The sequence below is a fragment of the Hakea prostrata genome, chromosome 3 (genome assembly GCF_041222555.1).
Source record: "Hakea prostrata isolate BN-2017 chromosome 3, UWA_Hpros_2, whole genome shotgun sequence".
Lineage (NCBI taxonomy): Eukaryota > Viridiplantae > Streptophyta > Magnoliopsida > Proteales > Proteaceae > Hakea > Hakea prostrata.
In genome coordinates, this window is record NC_142602.1 from 59,364,760 (window position 1) to 59,387,378 (window position 22,619).

Here is a 22,619-nt window from a genome sequence, read left to right on the forward strand (position 1 = left end):
AAGGGGGTTTATTCTAATCAAAAGAGATTGTAGAAGAGGTAGTTGCAAGGTTGCAGCACATTCTTCATAACCTCAGTAGCAAGAACAAGAGTAGATGAGAGTGAATTAGAGAGACAACAGCAAATTTCTTACCTTGAATATGAAATTAGAGAAGAGGAACAATGATTCTTGCAGAAGATCTTCACCAGTGCCAAGGAGGAGCCTAAGAGGAGCCTTCCCACGTTCTCAGAGTGTTCTTGCAATAGAATGGGGTTTAAGCCATGAAGTCCCCTTAAATAGAACCCTAAAATTACCAAAAAACCTAAAATTCTCGGGCTTAAAATCAGCTTGGCAGACTGCTTGGTTGACTGGCTCAATCGACCAGCCAGTCGACCAAGCAAGAACAGCAACTTGGGGGAGGGAATTGGAGGGTCGGATCAACTCAAATTCACTTGGGCTTTCTCCTACAACTCAACCAACTAGTATAGGTTAGAGAATTACATTCGAAACATGTCCAGAAGTGCATTAGGTCCATCAACTAAACTCCCCTTCTTCAAGGTGTAGTTTCTTATCAAACACTGACAATGCATCCAAGTATAGAGCACCATCAACAATCTCCATGGGTTTCATGTCAAATACTATGTCTTCTATAGAGAGTGTCACATCCACCCAGCCAGTACCCTATCTGGCATACGCGAGTGTGTGATCCACAGCCCCGAAGAACAAGTATCGAGGAAATCATCCTCCCACATATGCAATAACATAATCATGAACAAAATAAAATCAATATATAATGATATGGACAAGAAATTCAAATAAGGAAAGAGATAATAATGTAATCAGATTGCGGAAATGATACCAAATATGTATAATCAAAAAGGAGTAGAGTGAGGTAGAATCTCACTCCACAATTACTGCGGAATGTAGCTCATAAATCAAAGGGAAAATACAACTGTTCTCAAAGGAAAATAAGGAAATGATAATCAAACTAAACTAAATGTTTTCTACTTTATAGAGAACGTCTTCATAAACATAGACTTCATCAACCACGCACAGACGTTCCCACTCCACAGAAGAGCTAATCATGGTACGCAACATGATCACACGAGGAATCATCAACGTGATCTTCATAATTGCCAGCACCTTGCATATAGTACGCTTCTTTAGCTTGCGCTTCCTCATATTTCCCTTCATAATACTCAGTACCTGTGGAGTAGTCTAACAAAAGAGATTGCACAAAAAGAAGTGAGTTCAAAAGAACTCAGCAAGGCAAGTTAAACCACAACAACATAAATAACATGATTTCAGAATATAACATGATGCAATGCGATACAAAACAGACAATGAATGTATGAATCTAACTCCATATATGTTGGTCTCTATAGGCAGACATGTTTTAAGTGATAGCACCATACTTCTTTAGGAAGGTCTCAATCACACAACGTCGTTTGGTAGTGGGTCCGGCATCCCTCGGGACATTCCATGGCTGGGGTTTAAGTCACCACTCTCGTACATCACCATTGGTCTAAGTATTGGCGCATGTCAAGGTAAAGCCTAGCCAAATGCAAGTCATCTACTTAGTCATATCAACTCAGGTCCAGATACGTCCATTCCTCGCCCCTGGCGATCCTTTCGGTATCCTTCACACTAGAGTCAGCATAGTACTTGACTACGGACTCATCAACCCTATTGGTCATCCACAAATAACAGACGAGAAGCTCTCATGTCCCCTCACGGATTGGTTACCGGTCTTGAGCACCCATGAGCCCAAGTCTATTATTTGCAACCCTACCAACAAATGGCCCCCACAATGTGATTCATGTCCTCTCACGGGTTGGTTACCGGTCTTGAGCGCCCATGAATCCCCATTGCTGCCACGGGTCATTCGGTCTCAATACCCTTCCTAATCGGGTCTGATATAACAGGGGTAGTCCTAGCCAAACACTGCTAGACAAGCCCTAGGTATGACAATCAATAAATCGGGAAGGTGTCAAAGGGCGCCATTGGAAACATCCCATACTATTCCTACTAATGTCCAAGGACAGAAATGTCGAAAGGACACTTCCCAATCCCAAATCATACCTATTCAATCACATTCTCAAATCAGTCACAACATACATAACGGATATCTCATCATATAAAAAGATACGCATAAACATGATCAATCGCTTATATAACTGATAAGAATAAGTATTCATAATCAAAAAAATACATGAACATGATACTACTGTAGTCAAAGTACTTGCATCAGTAATAGAATAATAAGAAAATTCATTTATGGTAGAGAATCTAAGAGAATCCAAAAATAAAAACTAAGACTCACGCAATCTATGTAATTATGGAAATAATTTTCCTTACCTTAAATAGCTTTGATGAATGTCCAAAGATCAAAGAGAGAGGTTCCAAACTTAGCAAATAAACCCTAAACAATCATAGATACAACATTAGGAAAGAGGCCTAAAAGATCAAAGATCAAACGAATCAAATCAAGCGAAAAACAGAGCTACTGGCTTGCTTGGTCGATTGGGTGGTAGCTTGGTCCAGTCGACCAAGCAATCGACCACCTGAAACAGCACGAAGCAAAAATGTGATTTTTTACCCGAAACTCAATGAAACTTGGAGGAAACCTCTAGAACAGTAATCTAACACTAAAGCAGTATAGCCACTAACAATGATCAAAAACACTACTTACTAATTTGGAATCATGACTTCCTAATTTGGTAAACTCCCTAGTTTTCGATGAAAATATGCTATGAATCCAAAGGAAAACTAAAGATGATCAAATCTCATTCTAGTAGATGACAAGCAAGAGATCATACATGAAAACATCATGCAAAACAGATCTATTATGCTTAAGAAATTGAATCTAAAGAGTGATCATAGTTTCATGAGGGTTTTACAAGGATCACGGCGAAGATCAATGTAAATGTCATAAAACCTTAATAATGGAAGGAGATTATAGAAGAGATGGTTGCAAGGATGTAGCATCTTCTTCTTAGTCTCAATCATAAAGAATAAATTATAGAAGAAGTAGATCTATATGACACAAGAGATATCACTAACCTTAGATTGAAGAATCGAAGATGAGAAGCTTGAGATCTTGCAAAGTTCTTCAAAATCACCAAGGAGAGGCTTTAAGAGAGTCTTCCCATATTCTCTGAGGGTTTTAGAAACAAAGGAGGCTATGAAACTCGTACTCATATTAAATAGAGCACCAATAGACCTAAACGGAAAATTCTTCCAGATTCTGACTATATTGGTCGAGTGGTTGGTCGATTGGCCCAATCAACCACCTAGTCAACCTAGCAAGTCAACGAGGCCAAAACAATTAAAGTCCAAACCCAATGAGCTTCTCCCAACACAACATATGACTTACCTAGTATAGAAAAATGCCTTCGAATCATGTTTAACTATACTTCAAGTCCATCAACTAGACTCATCTTCAACAAGGTGCAGTTTCCTTTTTAGTTCTAAACAAGCTTCCAAGTATGGAACACCATCATCAACTTCCATGAGTTATGGGTCAAACACCATGTCTTCCACTGAGATGGCTCATAGTTGGCTTCTTCCTTTACTTCGAGTCTTCAGACCTACAAACAACGGGGTTTCCGGTCCAGGGTTAGGGTTAGGATATGGCTGGATTTCAAAGAGAGGGCCTATAGAGACTTCTTCCTTCACTTCAGGCCATTGGATCTACCCTAAGGGAAAGGTCTGACATGACTTCTTAAGACTTCCAAAGATAGTAACACGAAAATCAAGGTCCAACATCAAGGTCTAACATTAAGTAAGTCTTTCTTCACCCAAAACAAATAGGGTGTCCTAGCTAGGTTTGGGCTGGATTTCACATGTTTGTTTAGGGTTATTTTGGTGATCTTGGACTTGCCCATTGATCTCTTTCTTGAAGTTTATGAAGTCGAATACGAGGTGAGTACTCCACTCACAATATGCATATTTACATACCTTGTTATGATATGATTCGAATGTATGATTCAGCTACAGTTGTTTTATTTTCTTTATATTACATTACTTCAGCAATTACAGTAGGTTACTCATATTGTGACTTACATACTGGATTCAATTATGAATGATGTGAATATGGTTTGGACTTGATTTTGATAAGTGTGATATGCTTGTGTGATGTGAATGCCTAGGTTGTGATTAGGGAATGGGGAATGCCCTTTTGGTGTTTCTATCATTGGACGCCAATGGAGGTGGTATGGGACACATTCCTATGGTGCCCCTTGGCGCTTTTCCTGATTACTAGTTGACATACCTAGGATTGGTCTAGAAGTGTTTGGCTAGGTAAACCCTTGGCATATCTAACCCTATCGGTAGAGGAATTGAGACCAAGTGACTCGTGGCAGCAATGGGGATTTGTGGGCGCTCAAGATCGGTGAATCATATCCGTGAGAGGATACGGATCACATTGTGGGGGTCATTCATTGGTACAGTTGCAGAAGTGGAACATGGGCCGTTGGACATCAAGACTGGTGAAATGATCCTTGAGAAGATATGGGAACTTCATGTTAACTTGATGTAGCTGACCAATAGGGTTAAGAGTCTACATAGCTGAGAAGGAGACGGTGACTCTAGTGGGAAAGGTACCGGAAAGGATCACGGGAAGCGAGGAATGGACGTATCAAACCCTAAGTAGATATGACTCAGTAAATGACTTGCATTGGGCTAAGATTATCCCTGTACATGCGCCAGTACGCAGGCCAAAGGTGATGTGAGAGAGTGTTGGCCTAAACCCCAGCCAAGGATGTCCGGGAAGGTTTCAGCCTTCATGACCCATTTACCAAACGGAGAACCCAAGATGCCGGGAAGGCTGAGGGAGAGTGATTTGAGACCCACCCAGATGAGTATGGTGCTATGACTTAAAGCGTGTCTGCCGATAGAGACCAACATACATACATAGAGTTAGAAGCATACTTGCACATCTTGTTTCATGTCATTGCTTTTATGTTTGCCTTGGAATGTGTGGGAAGATGTTTATTGTGATTGGATACTTGCTAAGTTCTTTTGGACTCACTCCTTTTTGCAATATCTTTTGTTAGACTTACTTGCAGGTACTGATGATTATGATGGTCAATACTATGAAAACCAAGCTGATGATTCATATTGTGAAATTCAGCCCTAGCCTAACCCTGACCTTGACCCGGAAACCTTGATGTTTGTAGGTCCAAAGACCCGAAGTGAAGGAAGAAGACATCTGTGGGCCCTCTCAGTAGAAGACATTTGACTCCGAACCCATGGAGATTGATGATGGTGTTCCATACTTGGAAGCTTTGTTAGTGTTTGAAAAGAAACTGCACCTTGTAGAAGGGGAGTTTAGTTGATGGACCTAATGCACTCTCGAACTTGATTTGAAAGTAATTCTCTGACCTAGACTAGTCAATTGAGATGTAGGAAGAAGCCCCTTTGATTTTGAGTTGATCTTGGCCTCCAATTCCTGTCTTGAGTTGTTGTCAGTGCCTGGTCGACCTGCCAGTCGACCAAGCAGTCAACCAGCTGCTTATTAAATCCGAGAATCTTTGGTTTTTAGGTCAGCTCTACTTAAGTGAACTTCATAGTTATAACCCTATTCTATTGCTAGAACTCTCTGAGAACGTGGGAAGACTCCTCTTGGGCCTCTCCTTGGTATTGGTGAAGTGCTCTTGCTAAATTCTTAATTTCTCTTCTCTAAGTTCATCTCCAAGGTATGTAATCCCTCATTTTCTCTCTAATCTACTCTTATCTAATCTTATTCTTGTTGTTGGGACTATGAAGAAGGGACTGCAACCTTGCAAACACCTCTTCTATTGCCTCTTTGCATTTGTATAAACCCCCTTTCATTCCATTAATGCTATGTTCCTTATACATGATTCTTAACCTTGTTTTTCTTATGATTTTCTTTCATGACAACATGATTTCTTTCCTAAACTAATTCCTCTACATTTGATTGGTATCATTTTCTGGCACTCGATGTTCTTTTGTGATCCTTTCGTGACTTTAATTATTAAATTACTTGAATACAATGATTTGTTCTTGCTTTTGATCATATTATTATGCTAAGTGGATATGATCATTCCTAAACTTCATCTTCAGGACTATGGATTACACATTCGGGTATTCCAAATAGGGTACCCGCTAGGTGGATGTGACATAGGCAATTACTTTCTGGCCAAGCGATTTATGCCACTCAAAATTACAATAAAATAGCATCTTCCCAACAATTGTTTCATGGAAAGACCACATATACACCTTGCAGTCAAGGCTATGCATGCCCAGATCATCTTTTCCTCAGATTTACAAACATTAGTAAAATTGCTACTCGTCAACAAGAACCCACCAAATGAAATAGACAAATTCTAATGTTTCTTGAATTGTTAAACAACAGAGAAATATTCGACAAGAAAAGAATAGAACACCGACATAAAATGCAAACTAGAGGCAGCCTTCAAAATCATTTTTAGGTAAACCACCATGGGAGCAAATAAAAAATTAATAATTAAATAAATAAAATGAGAAGAACAAGAACAAGAGAATCCGCAAAATCCAACCCATTATAGCTCTTGGTTTATGCTGTTTTCAAAGAGAAGTGCTTTTGCTAATTGAGGATGTATTCAAAAATCAATAGTTACAATTGAAAAGAGATGAAGAAAGGGGTTCTCAAATTAGCGGGAACAAAAATGATGATGAAAGTAAGAGATGAGGAAGAGACACAGGAAAATAGCAATAAGAGTGAAGAAAACGGAGTTGAAAAGGCGGGAAAACAACCGAAAATTTCATTGAAAATGGGTGGATTTTGGCTAAAACGGATCATAAAATTGAGTATCTCACTTAAAACTCAGCCTTTTAATCGGAGCCACTAATTATGAATATGACAGATGTCAAACTGGGGCGCTGCACTACTGTTCACAGCACATGAATTTTTTTTTTAATTAAGAAGGTAAACGTCCATATTCACACATTTCTTGAGAAAATCGATTTTCTTATTCCAACATTAGGGTTTAGGATGGGTTAAAGATTTGGATGACATATAACAGCAAGCAAACCATCAGGGTCCCACCTAATCCAGAGAGGTCCAAGACAAAATTTTAACGAGCACCCTGGAGTTGCTCTCCAACTTCCCTAGGTGTGGATCCTGAAGGAGCTACGATAGTTTTTGCATGCATTTATTAACATACTTCTTCCTCCCAAATTTTCAGTGACTCGCCATTTTTCCATGCTACATTTGTTTGCAATCTAGATGTTGCGTATATATCTCAACATCGTTTACATTGTGTTACAATTTTACCTTTTTTCACTGCTAGGTCATTTCTTAGTCAAGAGAGTTTACCATCTCCTCAACAAGTCGAAAGATGAGGCTCCACAAGACATTCATTCTACTTCTAGACCAAAGAGAAAAACTCCCCCCTCAGGCGCTGAACGAAAGCTTCCCAAGAAGAGCTTTATGCGGAATGCAAAAGTAGGGACTCTTGCTACTTCCTCAGCTCCTGCTCACAAGAAGATTCTTACTGAGACACCATGTCCCCGGAACCAGTCGACAGAGGAAACTATTGATCACATCTCATTCTTTAATACCCATAGAAAGAAGCTGTGTGGTGCAGCGCACACCTCCTGCAGCATTCTAACCTGCTCACACTACTGGAATGGATATCCTCTTGGACGGGTCTCTCCCCAAGTGGGGAAGCCTCACCTTCATTGCCTGGCACCTATGGCTGTCGCAAGAAACAACCTAGTTAAGTATTCAACGGTTTTCGAAGAAATCATCTTCAGGTCCTTCAAGGAGCTTCCCAAAGCCCAGTCTAGATTCATAACGTCAGCAGCCACAAGGTCCTACATTGACCTTGAACCCCTAAAACAAAGTGATTAAACCAAACACGGATAACCTGGGAAATCAGGTCCAGCAGAAGGTGGACTTGAACCTCAGAAAACCCTAATGCTATATAACCTCTTCTACGTCAAACCCAAAGCAATTTATAAATCTCGAGTGACAGTCCATAGATTTCAATTCTCGATCAATAGTTAAAAAGATGACCTCCAGCCGTGACTTGCCCAACAAAGAAAACTAGGACTCCATACATGCGTTTCTTTTTTTGGGTTGTGTTGCAAACACTGATTTTCTCTCTTTGCACAGTTCATCTCAACTATGAGAGGGTCAATGGATCAACGTCAAATGAATCATGTAACTACATTACAATATTCTTTTTTATTCTTTTTTACAAATAGTTGAAATGACAACTGTAACACAATAGTTTAATATAAAGAGAAATCTTAGATTAGATGTTGAATCACCACCCGCTAGTTGTGCTGCCTTCAAGATAACTGACGCCACTTACTGCCTATTACATCCAAAAATAAAACATCCGGCAACAAGGTAAACAGTTCATCTAATCTAATCCCGGAAGGGGAGCCAGAAACTACGATACAGCCTCTACTACAAAAGTTAAAAGGAACTTTGCTTTGCTTTATCAAAAAATAAAAAAGTTAAGCATCTAATGGCCATACGTTTGTCTTCCAAACATGTTCTGTTACGGCATTGATTCACAAGGCTTTGGTTCTTATTAATTAGATACCCTCGTCAGTTAAAACAAATCTTTATTCACAAATTTCCCATTCCTTATTCACACAAATCTTTGTTTTTCCTTCCTCCCCCACCTACCTGAATGTGTTCGTTTGTGCCCATACTTTGTTTGCCTATGCTACTAAAAATGTTTTTGTTTGTTTGCCTAGGCTAATACACATGTTTTTATTGGGCATTCAAATACCCAAGGTCATCAGTGTTTGTCAGTGCTTGTCTAGCCAAATTAATCTCCACTGTCACTTTCAACCCCTAAGCCATGAGCATCTGGAGATTGGTTAAAAGTTTCGAAGAATACCCAAAAATCTGTGACAGAATTGGGAAGTCAGCTTTTGCAATCCATCCATCAGATCTGGTGAGATCTAGGACTACAAGTTGCCACCAACGAGACAGAAAAAAGTAGTCACGATTATCGGCTCCCCTTAACTTTCCCATCCCAGTAATTTGCATCACCTCAGACCAATGGCAGTAGCATTCCATTCAGCAAAAGAATATAATGTTTTATGACCTCCATTTGCCATTGCAAAATTTCAAAAACCAAGGTTACCACGTCTTTTCAGAAAAACAGTCCATTGAAGATCGGAGAGCTCCAATCTTCAATGGACTCTGCCTGCACTAAGAAATCTAATTTTCAAGTTGTTTCTCGGATGGATGATTGATACGTAACACAGCATTTCATCTCAAATTCGCTCCTGAATATATATTTTGTTTATATACACGTATATATGAATTTAATATTAACATCTTTTTAATATGCTCTTCAATGAACAAAAGATATTTCAAAAGACACCAAGATCAAATACCAGGCAAACGCGGGACTAAATAAAGAATGTAGTGTGAATAGTTAAAAACATGGAACAATTCTGAAGGGCATAGGATAAATTAATACACATACAAGAAGAATGTAGTGTGAATAGTTAAAAAATCAAAGACATTTCATGCCATTCAAAAACAAGTGCACCAAGGTAATTCAGATATTCATGCCTAGTGTTTTATTTTACAAAGACAAACACACAAATGGCAGAATTCACAAAGATTGAGATATGGGGATTCTGTTCAGTTAGTATGTCTGCTTTGATTTTATTTGTAGGTTTGGCTATTCTTCTAATTACCAACCCTTCCCTCCCATCTCTCAAGGCGCATAGCATTTTATCTTTTGTAGGTGGCGCCTTATCACTTCTGCAATGGCCCCACCAACCACCGCCACAGGCTCATGAAGGCCAAGGTTGAGGATCTGCAGCAACAAGCTAACTACAAATATAAAAGGGAAACAATGAGGGGAATCTGTTCCCGGATGGAAAAAGATTTTGAAGAGCTCTGTACGCTCAACCAAGTTCTGGCAGGATCCCTCTTGGCAGGTGATTCTAGGAGAACATCTTTGCTGCAAATCACTGAAGCTGGCCATATCCAAGGTCCAGCATTGCATTCCTGCTACTGAGGGTTCTAGTAGAGAGATCAAGCACATAAGAGGGAATAGATCTACAAACTTTGGAGGATTCCCCAAGTTTTCTTGTGCTTGTATTGTTTCTGGTCCTATCAGGTCCAGGTCTCATTTTGATGTAACCGAGATTCTGGGCCAGTCTTCAGAATCCTCTCTTTGTTGTAGCGGCTAACAAATAAACAATCCCTGGGAGGTTTTATCTCGATTTTGGTATCCCATGGGAAGGAATTGGGACAAGGTAGTTGTGGAATGCAAGAGGAAGTTTAGGGTCAACAAAATAAATTAGGATTGGAACAGTTAGAGGTTTCACCACCCAAAGATTCCAATGGGATGGGATTGAAGATTTGGGTTTGGGAAAGATCAGAGGAGGTTAGGGTTTTGGCTGTACCAAACGAGATGTGACAGGGGAACTAAGATTTCAATCAAATAAGACGGGATAGATTTGGGACGTTTTAGGGTTTTAACAATTCAGCGTAGAATGGTGGATTGTGGAAAATCAGGGTTTACCAAGACCTAGATGGGATGAGACAAGGGATGGATGGGTAGGAGATGCTTTCGGATAGGATAAAGGGGTGGGAGGGGAAGCATGCAGTTGGTCTTGGGATGGTTAGGCATGATCCTTGAATCTTTCATGATCTTTCTTTCTCTATTTCTTCTCTTCTTCCCTTTCTTTTCTATTTTTTTCTCTCATTTTTATTTTTTCTTTTCTTTTCTACTCTACGCTGTTGGAAGATCAAGAAAGGGGAAGAAGGAAAAAGGAGGGTGGAGGCGTGAAGCTGCTGCCGGGGGAATAGGGAAGGGTTGTGTGGGCTTATAAGAGGTACAGGAAGGGGGCAGGTTTGGACTTTACTTGGATGGGGTTCTTGTAGCTGCTGTAATATGCTCGAATTAGGTTGCTGTCCTAGGCTTGAAGGAAATGGATAACAAGAAGAATTGCAGATCACTCAGCCGTAGGTTTTCTCTTAGGAACCCACAACTCCACACTTACTTCAGTCTCAGATTTTATTCAATAATTCAAGTCTGAATTATATGGCTGGGAATGTTGCCTTAAATACCCAACTACTAGACTCTTGGACTCATGCTAACTTGGCCTCTAACTAGGATTTCCAATTTGGATTGGGAATCCCTTTACAACTCAATAAGTAATTAACAACTAAGAAACAAAACTACTAAGGACCAATAAACAATAACAAAATTAACAACTATCGAGAAAGAATCTTTCAAAATTAGATTCCAACTAGGACTCCAAACAACAAAGTAGAAGTAGATAGAGATTCTCCAAAATATCTAGAATTGATTGATAGCACTCAATCTAGGAGTGGATAATAACCAAAATACCCTTTAGGGTTCAGCCACCCTGGCAATGCCGCCAAGTTGCTAGTTGACTTGGGCTTCAGTATATAACTCCTACACACTCTCAGTCTTCTACATTTTATCTAGCTTGCTCCTACGATCCCGGAGACCTGAAACCCTCACAGAAAATGAAGTTTATCTCTTAGAAGCATGCACAAAGCCAAGACCAGAACAACTAGAGCATAGCCTACCTTAGAGAAAGCGACAGTAGGGGTAATGGCAAGAGAGAAAGCATCGAGTACAAGGCTGTGCTCTTATCATCAAGATGGAAAATCAGGCACATCTATACTTCATACAAATAACCGATGGTAGACTGCCGTTACGTAGCGACAGCCCTGACGGTGCCAGGTGCTTTAATGGTTCCAATGGTACCATCAATCAAATTCAATGAACACAAGCACCCTGGAAGTCCATTGATCCTAATTCTGCATGAAATACAAACTCATCCAGTTCCCACAAACTGACAGGTGATGGATGTCATCAACTTTAGAAAAAAACAGCACAATCAAATGGGCCCTATTTGAATTGTGATGCAATTCAGCACCAAAGAGACCTCTGGTAACGAAACAACCTACAGTTGATGCATGCATAGGTGGGACCTCATTGGTTGGGTTTCCCTTGAAACCACCCAAATTAATGGACCAACACGAGTGGGAAGTGGAGCACAAAATTCGCCATACCTGTCTTCTAGTCAATTCAATTGAATAATTTGTTTTTGAAGTTCAAGTCAATTGAACAGTTTGTTTTCAAGTCTGCAAATCACTTGAACCAACGATTCAAGTTTTCTTCAATTTGAGTCAATAGTTGGTCCAATTTAAGTAACCGGGGCAGAATAATCATCAGTTAAGCAACTTCTAAAGCCTCAACAATTTAAAGGTGCTCTATAGTGTCCTGCCTCTAATTCCAATAGGAGTCTTAAGTCCAGCAGGTTTTCAAGTCCAATCCTAAGAAGGAATCGCCTTGCTAGGCTGATTAAACATCTGTAAACACACCGACCACCACCACCACCTCCCCCCGACCCAAAAGGAAGAAGGGAAAAAATCAATGAGATAAAGACAACTTGATTATTAGCCAATATCTTTTTGTTAGTCAGGCCTGCTACTTGTCTGAGAACTGCCTGATTTGAACCTAAGTTTGGCAAACAGGCCTAGGATCCTTGGTAAGTCATACACTCATACCCAAGGTGGTTTTGTTAAAATACAATTTCCTACAACAGGTACTCTTGAAGACCAGTTCTTCCCCACCCCATTCTTTCGCCCTTCCCCTCTTATTTTTCAGAATTTTTTACTGCCATAGAAACCCAGAATTCAAAGCTAGATCTATGCCAATCTAAGAATCAGATTTGTCCCAAGCTCAGGCATCATCCCAAAACAGACAAATAGTCTTTATCTATCACTGGTCTTCACATTCAATAGATAGACACTCCCGATGAAACAGGGTTCTCAAGCCACAATCAAGGTGTCTAAGCTCTTTCTTGTGTCGACAGCAACAGCACTTGTTGATACATTACATTTTTGCATTGATTTATATTTACCGTTTGCTTTTCTTTTCTTCTTTCTTTCTTTCTCTTCTTTTTTTTTTGGGGGGGTGAATATGATCATATCCTATATTTCGTGAATTATATGTTGGTAATCCCATGTCAGGTCATTCTTAGCATAACTAATACCATATTGCAATAATATGAGTTCTACGGTGCAAGATACCACATAAATTGTCAGGGTTCTCAAGCCACAATCAAGGTGGCTAGGCACTTTCTTGTGTCGACAGCAACAGCACTTGTTGATACATTACATTTTTGCATTGATTTATATTTACCGTTTGCTTCTTTTTTGTGAATCTTACATTTCGTTAATTATATGTTGGTAGTCCCATGTCAGGTCATTATTAGCATCACTAATATCATATTGCAATAATATGACTTCTATGGTGCAAGATACTACATATAAATTGTCACTGATGCATCACACATTGTCATATACCGCATGGCTAGACAAGCACCTTGGCTGTCTTATAATCACCATGAATGTGTGGAAGTAATATGGGATCACAACCGCAAGTGCAGTGTGATCCTTAAGCAAAGATGCAAAAAAGAAATCAACAAATCGACCCTACTAAGATAAACCTCTAGCCAACCTTTATGTTTACAAGCATACAAGTTTTTCTAAGGTTCGGAAACAAATACTCTTTGTGATTATACCTGTTTTGCCCCAACATCATCAATTGATTCACTTCTTTTTTGTTCTTAACCAATCACACATAAGATTAAAAATAATTATCAAATTATCTTCATAATTGTTAATTGTCTTTCCTTCTATGTAGTTGAGGAAGTCATTCATCCACATCTAGAGTTCACAACAGCATTGTTCTTAGGTTCAACATCATCAAGATAACAAATGAAACTATTTTAATACCTAGAGTTTGAATGCCTTTCGCTTTAACTACCTGTGCTAGGTTGACAACTAGAATAAACACAGACTATAATAAGTGACACGAAAAGTGAAAATGAAAGCAATCAAACAACAAATTCCTACAAAGCATTTAAAAAAATGAAGTCTCTACCATTCATGCTGAATTGACCACATGGCAAACAGCTGCCAACATCCTGAAAACCCAATATTCATTATACAAAAGCAATGTAAGGAAACATACCAAATTACCTGGCTGCTCCTTAACTGATTTGAGGAAGAGGAACAAGAGGAATTCTAAACAATCATAGGCAAGTAACAATTCTATCCATCCCTTACTCCTTGTCTGAATGGCATTCTAGCTAAGGATTCCTGTATAATGAGAAAAAATGACTATAGAAGCTCCCAGATACGAAATGGATTCCAAATTATGACATGAATTTTATAGGTAGGTCAGACATAATTTTTAGACTATAACAAATAGTGCACTCCAATGCATCTACCTCACCTATGTATATTATCCTCCACTGCTATCAGCAATATAGTGTGAAATTAATCTTATGCCCTAGTTTCTATGATGGGATTGGAATGGAAGATAAAATATATGGATATAACCACTGGAAATAATAGTTCCTAAATAATCATATGTACACAACATAAATATATGACCTAGCTTGTGATTTTTGATAGATCATAATGGAACAAAAAAAAAATTAACCCAAGCTTTGATCAGATATGCAATAAACAAGATAGAATCAGAAGAAATGTGTAGAATTGTCTGCCTCTATGCAATCCAACCAAAAAAGAAATTGAAAAAGGGAAAAAGTAAATCTATCTAAATGAAGGTAAAAAGGAAATACTGAAAGGCTAAGGTTTAGCTGACAAATGAAATTAACACAACAAAATTTTCATGTAAACGTCAAATGTAAATGCTTTACTGTGGTTGCTTCTACTTCTAACCAACATCTCCAATGCAACTGATTTCTAACTGGTATCTTCAGTGCAACCAGTTCCAATGACATATAGGAGGTAATAAAAATTGCTTAAGATCCAGCAAAGCACTCAAGTATGTGTCCTTGCATCGTACTAAGTGAACGGCCGCATAACTTCAGGAAATTTAATTCATAGGCATCACCAGGCCATGTAACTTCAGGGAATTTCACTGATAGGCATCACCAGCCCACTTCCAAAATGTTTCTAGGATTTATTTTATTGTTTCTACCATTTACACTGGCTATCGTAAATTTATATTGCATTATAAGAGAATCTTATACCTCTCTTTACAACTTGAATGTTTATTTGTAAATGATAACATATGATTTGAAGATGCTTAAGGAAATGCTCCATGACAAGTCTAGGACAACCAAGTAATAAACATGCATGCAGGTTCAGAAGCAGAATACTTTCAAAAGGGCCTAGTGATGCAGTCCTCAATTGAAGAAGTTCAACTAGGGCCAACTTTCCATGATATTAAATAAAAAAGTAAGGTTCTAAGGTTATAAGATTCTGGAAAACTTAATTACATAAGAACATAGGTCATAGTGGTCGTGTATGGATGGATGGGGTAGGTTTTGAGATAGGAGATGAAAAGTAATTGGAATATGGTGAAGAAAACTTAGGTAATGGTATATAGGGATGATTCCTAAAGTTTGGGACCGTCCTAACAGTTATATTGGTGTAGATTTAAAGGAGTAGGAGAATTCAAGAAAAGGGATTAGAACCTTAAATCTCGGAAGGTATTTCAACGTATACTCTTAATTGGTTGAAAGGGATGATAATTGATAAGTATAGACTATGAGATGGATTTCTAATGGATTCTAGTGGGTAGTTTAGGCTGGAGATAGATTTCAATGGCTAGGGTCTAAGAAAAAACGAAAATAACAACGCAACTTACTTTGTGGAAGGTATTCTTAAATATCACTAGCATGAGAAAATTTATTCTCGGGGAACAAAAGAGGAAGAAAAAAAAAGAAGAAATCACATATGATATGTCATTCTACTTCACCAGAAGCAATAAACAGATCTTAAAATTCAATTCCTCAGTTCATCATCTAATTGGTGGAGGATGCAACAGATTTCTGTCTAAGAACTAAACACCCAACAACTAATCTAACATTCAATTTATTATCTAACACTGTGCCATCATTACTCCACTTTTAAGCTTAAAAACTAGGCCCTTAACATCAATAATCCAAAAACATAAAGCTTAAATAGAAAGCACCTATGGGACCAATGCATGCCCAATTGACCATTTTGGACATTCTTTACTGCATCACCTAGATATAAAAGGATTCCTTACATTACCCTGACTACCTGAGTAAAATGCATACTAGTCACAGTTCTTATGTAAGAAACCTCATATTTTGACCAATTGAAGCTGCAAAATGGGGACGCCCTCTTGTAGGGGTGTCATGACTTCGTTCGATCCTATTTATGTACATGTTTTAAGAAAATTGAAATCAATCAATTAAAGACTATTTGGTTTCAGCTTGGTTTTTGTTTGGATAGGTTCAATTGCAGTTTGGATTTTGTTTGAAGTGAATTGATTTCAGTTTAGTTTCGGTTTATGTTAACAGTTTGTAACAATTTGGATTCAGTTTCTTGTTACCGGCTTGTAATCAGTTTATAACTATTTCATTCTCTAGTCATCAACAAAAACAGGATCATGGGTCCCCCCCTCATTTTGTAGAATAAAGCCATGCTAATACCATCCCTAAAACCATAAATGTAATGCCACTTAATCAATAAACGAAGTCCAGAATTCCGCTAAAATCCAAAATGGCCAACAACCCAACCCCCCCCCCCCAAAAAAAAAAATGAAAACCATATAGCGAATAAGACTAATAAATCATATATTGAGTAGGGGTGACGACGAATGAGGTCTATAGGGATTGACATGTTTAGAAAACCCTCAAGGATTGCATGCCTAATTGAGCACGTTATCCCATTTTGTAATCGATTTATTCTGCAGCAGCAAATGCTACTAACAGTAGCGGTCTCAACAAAGCAATTTGATTACTTGCAACGCCCATGTCAATGACAGTACGACTATGAAAAGGTTAAAACTTTGGGCTCAAGGATGTAGTTATTCAATAAAAAGACCTACTTGCCATATTGCTGTTGTATTAAAAGATAAAATTGTCATAGCAGGGTATATGGTCAACAGATACTGTACAACCCAAAATCATTTTCTTTGGTTTATGCAATCAAAAAGCTCTTTCAAGGTCTTCAGGAAAAAGGATGTAGAAAATGGACTGAGTAACACCACTAAAGCAACCAACTATTTCTGTATTTATGTTTGTAACACTGGTAAGCGAGAAGATCCATCTGTGGCAAGCAGACTGGCAATGGAGTTAACATTGGTTCCAGCATTCAAAGACCTGTAATTAGTAGGCAATGTAAGGGGAAACCTCTTTCAGTGAAATCAAATCTAACCCATGCCAAAGGACTTCTTTTAATCCCTTATGGGAGGCATTTGGATACCATATTTTAAGGCTCAATTGAACATCTAAAAGCTTGTCTCTACAAGCAAAGGGACCAAAGAAGGGACATTCAAAAAAGAGTTTCACCTATGGCCGCACATCAACATTTCAAACTCCTGCAGAGAAGGAAAGAAAGGGAGTGGAACAGGTTTAGCCCAGTGATGTAAAACCCAATTTTCGAGTTAAGGTTCCAAGGATGGTTTCCCTAAAATTGAGGGTTTGCCAAGGATCTTTTCAGCAAATAAGATCCAAAAGCTAATAGATGGTGTTAAGGTAACTTGGATACCTAAAGGAAAGTTATGGGAAGTTTGGAAAAACACTAGGGGTTTTTGCTAAATTTCCATGGGGATACTTTAGGGCCTGTTTGATTACATGAGTCTGGAAATTTCAAATATCTAGAAATTTCAAATCTATGGAGTTATAATTCATAAAATTAACTGTTTGGCTGTGGAATAAAATTTGTGGATTCATCCTAAAAAATATTTGGTCAACGTGTTTTTTGTGAATGCACAAATGTGTAGTGTTTTTATAGTGGCAATGAAATCTCTGGATTTCACCCCCATACCCATAAATCTACAGATTCACGTTTTTAGTGTAAAAAGATGAATCTCTAGATTTCATGATTCCCAAAGATTTTCACAACCAAACGGGCATAAATCTCAGATTCATGAATCCACAGATTTGAAATCTCCGGATTCATGTAACCAAACAGGCCCTTAGATGGTAAGAATTATTTCAAATTAGTAAATACAGGGTGAAAGGATCTATGTAAAGTTAATTTAGAAAGTTCAATTATCACAAATCAGAAGGGTTGGGGTAATTCTTGGATGAAACATCCGGAAGATTTGGTTTAATAAAACTAAAAATGTTGGTATGGGAAGGGTTTAGGGGCGCTGAATAAGAGGATGGATAGAGAAAAGGGAAAGTTCCTTGGTAAGTTCTCGGGCAATCTTTCTTGATCTTAATTTTCTTTTATTTCTTCTCTTCTTTCTTTTCTTTCTTCTTTCTTTTTCCTTTTTTTCTTTTCAGATCTGACACAAGACTTAGGGGAAAAGAGAGGGGGGCTAAGAGAGAGCAAGAGAAGAGGGACAGGTGCCACAAGGTACAGGGAAGAGAGGGGGTGTTGCCTAGGGGTATCGCAGCAGTGGTGGTGGGAGGGGATTCTTGGTGTCTGTGATGGGAGGGGAAAGGGTTTCCTGGCTGGTGTATTTGCTTGGATTCAAGTTCTGCTGCCGGAGTAGTTGATTGACTGCTGGAACTTGAGGACGGAATGCTCCAATTGAAGCTAAAGATCTGAAAGTCCGCCATGGCCCTCCAAAGAGAACTAAAGGACTCAGCAGGACTCAGGAATTCTTATCTATAAGAGTACTACTTTACAAAAAGACTCCTAAGGACTCAGGAACTCAACTAACAAATCAACTAAGACTTTTATATAAGGCAGGCTTCTGAAAATTAAATCCAAAATTCTGAAATTAAATTCCAGCAGATAATTAGGGCTGGAATTGACCAAGTTACCCCTCATGGAGAGTTGGGCCAGCCCTAAATGCACCCCTTTGGTGTGGCCATGGCCACTCCAGGGATTCAGCCAGGGGCTGATTTCTGGTTCACATCACCTAGCTTATCCCAGGCCTCTATTGCAGTGGAGAGGAGATTCAAGTGAACAAACCAGACTTCCCAGATCACAGCTCTAGTATATTTAGGGCAGTCATATTGAACGTTCATGATAACCTCCTTAACCGCTGCAAACCCCAAGAGAATACTTGATTACAGAAGTCCATGTAGAAGCTTAAAATAAAAATAAAAAATAGAAAGAAAATACTTAAATATTTTATTCATTATTGGCATGACGCAAAAGCCATTGATCAACCCCCAAAGACTTGGCCATTGCTTAAGCCCATGTCTATAATTGATTTGAGGCATCAATGAGCTCCCAACACTTGAATAACATGCCATTAATAATTTAGGCTTCATAAGATGAGCAAATCTATTCCTTCTTCTTTTTTCCCCCTTCATTTGGGGGTGGGGGGGGTATTTGAGGTAGGGGGCTAACAAACAAATATATTCTGTACTGCTATATATCTACAAGCCTATATTGTTTTTAGATGCAGCAAAAGCCTGAATAACTTAATGACCTACCCAGATCCTTACCTCCAATCAGCCTAAGATAAGAATGTTTCTTCCAATTAACAATTCTGAAGAAAAGTTCTTTTCAACCAAATGAAAATTATGCCCACTGAGGATTTGGATTTTGGCAATTTAACTAACAATATGCCAGATTCCATCGGAATTTCTACAAAAAGCTTGAGATTTGTCAAAATTTTGGAGCATTATTAGACATGATTGGACAGTTTGACCCACATAATTAACATCAATCAGAGCACTACCCCTCAGACAGTCTAATATCTTGAAATAATGTTCACATGGAATATTGGAGTTCATTTGAAGATCATAAATACCATTGCAAGTCAGCATCAAACCAACTAAATCATAGAGGATTGAGTTGTCTATTGTCCAAATTACTGACGCACTCCAAGAAATTTAAGGTTTTCCTAAATTTTAAGGTGTCTTCAAAAAGACTTCTAAGAAGTAATGTTGCTTCGAATGTTTACCCTATCATTAACCCATAACCTAACATCCATCATATGATTATATCTAGGGCACATTACCCAAAAGTTTTCCATACTCAAAAAACCATTCATCACAGAAAACAGTCTCCAATTCTGCTGATAACTCATGCAGCTTACCGTATTCATTTAATATCTCTTACCATTCTGGACAATAGCTCAATGAATGTTGGTGACTCCCTAATGACAAATTGAGATAAAATAGGATAAGTTGGCTTCATGGAGGAAGCCTCATCTCAAGCAAGAGATAAGGGGAGTCAATGTTGATCCTAGTCTCCCTTCCTTTTCCATGCCTATTTTATAGGCTACATGTGGTAACCAGCCAAACAACTCTCTCAGTCAAACCAACAAGTGTCCCAAGAAAACTACCCTTGGACTTCAAAACAAACGCAAAAAACTACTTAATAGCTACCCTAAATAACTATCCAAGCCAATCTTTATTCCCTGCCACCTCACATGGTACTTCTCGGGTCAAATTTTTGGTGATGTAGCAACCTACACTGTGATGCAACCCTAAGTTCATTTTACTGGGGTCACGACCTCCCTTGTGATTCAAACCTGTTTCCTTTCTATGGATCTAACAATTGTCAAACTAGATGATTCCATCTTATAAAGGGATAATTATTGTTGTTCCCCTGTACTATAGCTTAATTAGTAAAAGGAACCTGCTCTTTATAAAATTACTGCCCCCCCCCCAAGTTATAACAGTGTTAGGAGCCCGTTACAGTTGAATGTTTAATGTCTATTTGGCCCTTCTAGAATTAAGAAGCCAAAAGACAATATTATCCTCATTTAGAAAAAAACCATATGAAGTACCAATTTTACACTTGCGTCCTCGTCACTTTGTATCCCAAAAAAAAGACTTCCTAAATTCTTTATTTTATTTTCTTCTAAGAAAAGGAATTTCCTACAATTGATCATGTCAAATCAGACAGTACATAAGTAAAAAACTAATGAAAGTAGGAACTTGCTAAAATTGATAACATCAAATTGATAAGCAAATAACAAAAACTAAAAAATAAGACCCAATTGAAAAGTAAATACATAATAGCTAAAAATAAGGAGCGGCCAAATTAGGCTAATTGCTAAGGGTAATCATGTAATTTAATATAGTGTAAAAGAGTAATATAAAACCTTAGGATTTTCAAATAAATAAAAACAGCCATGTCATCACTTAACTAATGGAGTTAACAGTGGGGGCAACAGTAATTACAGGTAAAGTCTAAGGTTGTATTAGTAATTTCAAAAAGTGTAGGGGATCAAATAGTAATTAAGCTGCAGTGCAGCGGGCAACAGTAATTATCCTGCTTAATTAAGCTGTAGTACAGGGGGCAACAGTAATTATCCTGTTTATAAAAATTTGCCAAAGTTCCCTAATAATGCCTCGAATGCCTTCCAACCATTTCTAACCCAAAGAATGTTAAATTAACATGAATGCTTACTTTTGTATACCCAGAGGAAATTGAACTTGTTATAATACCAAACCCAAAATGCCTTTCCTTTCACCATTATCTAATCTTGGATCAAAGATTTTGGTAAATACACATAAAACAATACAAACAAAAGTTGCACTAAATTACTCAACATTATAAAACAATCTAGCATTTTTTAAATTATAAAAATGGAATTGTATTTTCCAACTGTGTTGTTGCATTAAGCCAACTCCAAATCTGACAAAAAAAATCTCCTGGGCAACTTAATATGCCCCAAAATCATAATGCAAAAAGAAAACCATAAAAGATATATATCGTATAGTGTAGTGCCTACAAATATGGACCTAATAAAAATAAGAAAAATTGCAGCAAGACAGCATGACAACAAAAAATAGACGCGTTATTAGCAGCAAAGACAATTACCTAGTAGAAACACAGCACCAAGAAAATGCCTGAGAGGTGGTAAACTAGTAACCCATGCCACAATACAATGTCAAAGTGGATAACTAAAGGCTCTTCTGATTATATACTTCAAGTTGAAGATCTTCTCATGGTCCGGTAAGAGCCCTTGAAAATCTACATTTCCAGCCGAAGAGGAAATCTCCGTAAGAATAAAATACAGTTTCCAAGGCAGTTTGATCAACTTGATATGCGATGGAATTGGAACCTTGCCAAAAACAGTATGTCCAACAAAAGCACAATCTGGTCGAGTATCATACTCTCAAATCCACTATCAAACACAAAATTACCAACATACATACAGAGACGGCCACAAATACATAAGAAATAGATATTGTTAGTCCTCTATACCTAAAAGGCCGACTCCTCGGATAGCAAATGAATCAATAACAGCATAAAGCTATGGTTCAACTCTAATCTTACCATTGTTCTCATAATCAGGACATGGCTAACATTGTTCCACTGACGTAAGGCTATGGTTTAACTCTGGTAATACCATCATTTTCCATAATAAGAACCTTGAAAAGAGTGTCCAACAGATAAAAGGATTTACATGCATGAAGCAAAAAACGTTTATCTTAACATTGTTGATTCAGAGAGAAGTAAGACAAATCAATTAAAAACCAGCATTTGAAAGTTCTATGTTGAACTACCATTTTTTATAGAATGTACCGTTTATCTTTCAGTTAAGATACTACCATTCTATGTTTCTGATTTCTCTATACCAACAATATTTCCTAACACCTTCCCCCCCCCCCTTCCTTTTTTTCCCCTTTAAAACCCAAGCCCCTATGCAGGTTTCACGATTAGGACAAGCATTCTCCCCAACAAGTTAGTTCATAAATCAACAAAAATACAAGTTGAAGTTGATAAGCAC

The 22,619-nt window shown here is 38.1% G+C and overlaps 1 protein-coding gene across 7 annotated transcripts in view; it reads right to left on the minus strand.

The window, feature by feature from the left end:
* Positions 1–825: 825 nt before the first annotated feature.
* LOC149022627 (uncharacterized) overlaps positions 826–22,619 on the minus strand; it is a 34,108-nt gene continuing 12,314 nt past the window's right edge. The window contains exons 7-9 of one of the 7 annotated variants that reach the window (XR_016172444.1): positions 21,707–21,859; positions 13,997–14,116; positions 826–1,197 (exon numbers count right to left, since the gene is read on the minus strand). The gene's annotated coding sequence lies outside the window, so the exon portion shown is untranslated. Of the gene's footprint in view, positions 1,198–6,251; positions 14,117–15,092; positions 21,860–22,619 lie in introns of those variants that run through there. The other 6 variants (XR_016172443.1, XR_016172442.1, XR_016172439.1 and 3 more) reach the window with 6 other exon arrangements.